Genomic DNA, 5,106 nt, shown 5'->3' on the forward strand with positions numbered 1-5,106 from the left:
TATATCAGAGACTCTGACACTTCTGTAATTTTTTCAAGCAAGGTAGTTAATAAATGTGTTGTAAAGTCAAATAGTTTTTATTGACTTTTCCTTTCCGATGTTGTAATTAACCTGAAACCACACCTAGTTTTGTCAAGTTGATTCTGATTCAAGATGACTCAATGGGATCCAGAGGATCAATGGGATTCCACAGGGTCATCCTGGCTGTAATCTTCATGGAAGCAGATCACCAGCTTTTACGACCATGTTCTTGCTGGGTGGGCTTGAGCCTCCAACATCTAGGTTCATAGTTGAGTGGAAGCTATACCACCCAATTATCAAGTAGCTTAACTCTGAGTTAGTTTCTACATGTATATCATATGCAGTGCCATATTGCATTCTTAACACTGATATTGGAAATGTTAACTGATATTATTCAATATATTTTATAGCTCTGAAACCTGTCAGAAAAGGAAAAGTAATACCTTTCACTTACAGATAATGGCAGGAAACTTGTAAGGTGCTCTTGCAAAGCAGAATACTTTCAAAACCCAGATAAGCAAGGCAATTCCTGCTGTCAGAGATTTCACTGTATATATGCAGCAATCCGTGTATATTAAGAATTAGTCAAAGTAAATAGGAGAAAAGGAGCTACGTGCAAGATTCACATAATTTCTCTTTGACTTTTCTGTATGCTTAAAACAAATCTAAATAACCAGCTGCTTTAATTCATGTTTTAAAATTAAATGAATCATTGTTGTTGTTGTTAGGTGCCATCAAGTCGGCACCAACTCATAGCGACCTTATGCACAGCAGAACGAAACACTGCCTGATCTTGGGCCAACGTCACTATTGAAGTCCATTGATGTTGCCACTTGGCCAATCCATCTCATTGGGGGTCTTCCTCTTTTTCTCTGACCCTCTATCTTACCAAACATGATATCCTTCTCCAGTGACTGGTCTCTCCTGACAATATGTCTGAAGTATGAGAGACGAGTCTTCCTCCAATCCTGAAGCCACGCTTTTATTCATAGAACCCAGCTTCTCGGATTATTTGCTCAACATACAAGTTGAATAAGTGTGGTGAAAGAATACACCCTTGTCACACACTTTTCTTAATTTTAAACCATTCATTGTTTCCATGTTCTGTTCGAACAACTGCCTATTGGTCCATGTACAGATTCCTCATGAGCACAATTGAGTGTTGTGGAATACTTGTACTTCACAATGTTGCCCATAGCTTGTCATGATCCACACAATCGAAAGACTTGAGTGTTTCGTTCTGCTATGCATAAGGTCGCTATGAGTCGGTGCAGACTTAATGACACCTAACAACAAAAATGAGAGATGAAGTTTGGCCGTCCTGGCCTCCAAGAAGCGCTCTGGCTGCACTTCTTCCAACATGGATCTGTTGGTACTTTTGGCAGCCCATGGCACTTTCAATATTCTCCTCCAACACCATAACTCAAATGCGTAGAAATTCTTCTACGGTCTTCCTTATTTAGTGTTCGGCTTTTACATGAATATGAGGTTGTTGAAACTACCATGGGTTGGGTCAGGTGCACCTTAATCCTCAAGCCGATACCTTTGTTCTTCAACACTTTAAAACGGTCTTGTGCAGCAGATTTGCCTAATGCAATTATCATGTGTGAATTCTTCAAGTTAGTGAATTTGCAGTGACCATCCTTTTGCTGCCATACTAACACACTGATTAAATCATGTCTCACTTAACCTTCTCTGAATTCTCTGGTTTTCTCTTTACTTGGTCCTCATTGATCCTGGGCTCTATGCAGGGAAATGTATTTGAATAGAGAGGTGTTGAGACCTGGTGTGTTTCTGTAAGATTAACCCTGGGCTGCGAAGGACCATGTTGGCTGTTTAAACCCATCAGCTGCTCCTTGAAACCCTATACAGGGTTGCTCTGTGTTGGAACAACAATAACCACAGTGGTTATATTTGAATGTACTTCTTAAGAACTAAATATGCAAAAGATCTCTTTTTATCCTCTTGCTATTTATTTTAGCATAGTTGCACTGCAGTAATAGAACATATTCTGTGTGGTTTTAATCCTTTGAAATGTATTGAGAATTCCATTATGCTATAAATATAAGTTTCAAAACATTCCTGGAAAAGTCCCATCACCTTTTAATTTCATATTTCCATGAACTGTTTGAAGCTTTGTTGTATATTACATTTTCTGTTTGTGCTGGAAAATAAATGTGTGTGCTATGACTATGGAGTGTATCATGGTTTGAAGTGTGTCCTGCAATAACATGTGTTACCTTAGCTGAGTCATGTTTCCATGTGCTTTGACAGTTTTGTAATGATATAATTTGACAGTTTGCAATGATGTAATCATCCAAATGGTGCAATTTGATGTGATCAACAAAATCAGTTGGAAGAAGCTTAGGATAGGATGCAACATTCTTACTCAATATATTTTATAGCTCTGAAACACAGAACCTGTCAGAAAAGGAAAAGTAATACCTTTCACTTACAGAGAATGGCAGGAAACTTGCACTTCTTCCAACATGGATCTGTTGGTACTTAAGTCATCAGATAGGATGTAAGGGGAGAGTTCTTGAGGTGTGGTCTGAATTATTTTTTATTTTACAAGAGATACAAGGAGATAAAAATGAGCAGAGAAAGAGGGACCTGACTACAACAAGGAAAGAAAAGTTGGGAGCAGAACATGCCCTTTGGACTAAAAGTCTCTGGGTTGAGAACCTTCTAGACCCAGAGGATGCTTGATGCCAAGACATATGGATATGTACAAGAAATGTTGGACCCACAGATGTTGTAAGGAGAGAAGAATTTTCCTACAGAATCAATAAAGAGAGAAATCCTTTCCCCAGAACAAATTCCCTGAAATCAGATTTCTAGTTCTGAACTATGAAATAATAAATTTCTGTTTGTTAAAGTCTTATAGTATTTCTGTTACGTGTTAAGTGTCATTGAGTTGATTCTGACTCCTAGAGATCCTGTAAAGGATACTAAGGAATTGTTGGTGGGTTTGTACTGCCAGGTTAATGGTTAGCTTATCCTACAGCATCGTTGTTGTTGTTGTTAGGTGCCATCGAGTTGGTACCTACTCATAGTGACCCTATGCACAACAGAACAAAACTCTGCCTGATCCTGGGCCAACCTCACAATTGTTGCCACGCTTGAGACCATTGATACTACCACTTTGCCAATCCATCTCGCTGGGGGTTTTCCTCTTTTTCTCTGACCCTCCACTTTACCAAACATGATATCCCTCTCCACTGATTGGTCCCTCCTGACAATATGTCCGAAGTATGAGAGATGAAGTTTGGCCATATTGGCCTCCAAAGAGCACTCTGGCTGCACTTCTTTTGGTAGCCCATGGCACTTTCAATATTCTCCTCCAACACCATAACTGAAAAGCATCAATTCTTCTATGGTCTTCCTTATTTACTGCCCAGCTTTCACATGAATATGAGGTTGTTGAAAATACTACGGCTTGTGTCAGGTGCACCTTAGTCCTCAAGCTGACATCTTAGCATCTTAGCATACAGCATAACAGCACAAAATGACGAAGACAGTGTGCATTGTTCTACATATACCAAATAGGTCATGTTTGTTTGTTATTATTGTCAGCTGCTATCAGCTTATCCCCAGATCATGGAGCACCATGTGCGATGGAACGAAACATTGCCTGATCATTTGCCATCCACACATTTGGTTACAGATTGGACCATTGTGAACCATAGTATTTTCACTGGCTAATTTCTGTCAAGTATGGTTTAGTATTGTTGTTAGGTACCATCGAGTCAGTTCTAACTCATAACCAGCCTATATAGAACAGAAAATTACACTGCCCCAGCCTGTCCCATTCTTACAATTGTTGTTATGTTTCAGTCCAATGTTGCTGTCACTGTGTCAATGCATCTTGTTCGTGGTATTCCTCTTTTTTGCTGACCCTCTGTTTTACTAAGTGTGATGTCCTTCTCTAGAGACTAGTCCCATTTGATAGATAATATGTCCAAAGTAGATGAGATGAAGTCTTACTAGCCTCACTTCTAAGGCTGTACTGTTTCTAAGGCAGACTTCTTTGTTCTTTGGGGCAATCTGTGCTATATTTAGTATTTTTTTTGTCAACACCATAATTCAAAGGCATCAATTCTTTGATCTGCTTTAATCATTGACTAGCTCTTGCATGTATATCAAAAAATACCATGATTTGGATCGTGTAGCTTAGTATTCAGAATTAAAGTTTTTGCTTCTTTAAAGAGGTCTTTTGCAGCATTTGTGCCAATACAATATGCAGATAAATGTTTTAATCATCTTCAAATCTTGTTTATGTTCACTGATTTTGATCTGCTTGCTGTATATATCATGGGGTGATTTTATTGTCTAGTACTGTGTAGTCAATTTTGATACATAGCAACCCTGTATCATGGTTTTGAGACTTTTTTAAAAGTAACCTGAGCTGCCAGAAGAACAAACAAATTCATATTGGAAAAATTACTACCAGAATGCTCTTTAAAAGTCAGGATGGTGAGAAATTCAGTGCTAATCATGTGGATCCCACTATGGTTTTAAATGTGTCTAGGTCTGTGGTTCAAAACCAACAGCTAGTCCTCAGAAATCTTATACAATACCACTCTGAGTCAGAACACAGCACTTCAACAATAACAATTACCCTTTGGGTTCCGTCAATGGACCATTTTGTGAGTGTAGAATCAGAATTGCTACAGCTTCCTGGTATGTTGAATGTTTTATCTCACTGAGGTTACCTTTGCAATCTCTTGGCATGAAACCTACATACTATGTGTTATTATTGCTAAGTGTCATCAGCCAGTTCTGACTCATAATGATCCTGTATAGGTTTGCTGATGTTGGAAATCTTTGTTAGCAGAAAACCTCATTTTTCTTCCATAGAGTGACTAGTGGGCTAAAAACTTGTGTTTCACAGTCCAGTACTTTTCTGTAGAACCCTACCTGATACTTGTTGTTAGGTGCCGTCAAGTTTGTTCTAAGTCATAACAACCCTATGCACAATAGAACAAAACAGCCTAGCCTATGCTGCCACTGTGTTAATCCATCGGTTTCGTGATCTTCCTCTTTGTCACTGACCCTTCATTGTACCAAGTACACTGTCCTTTT

The sequence above is a fragment of the Chrysochloris asiatica genome, unplaced genomic scaffold (genome assembly GCF_000296735.1).
Source record: "Chrysochloris asiatica unplaced genomic scaffold, ChrAsi1.0 scaffold00493, whole genome shotgun sequence".
Classification (NCBI taxonomy): Eukaryota; Metazoa; Chordata; class Mammalia; order Afrosoricida; family Chrysochloridae; genus Chrysochloris; species Chrysochloris asiatica.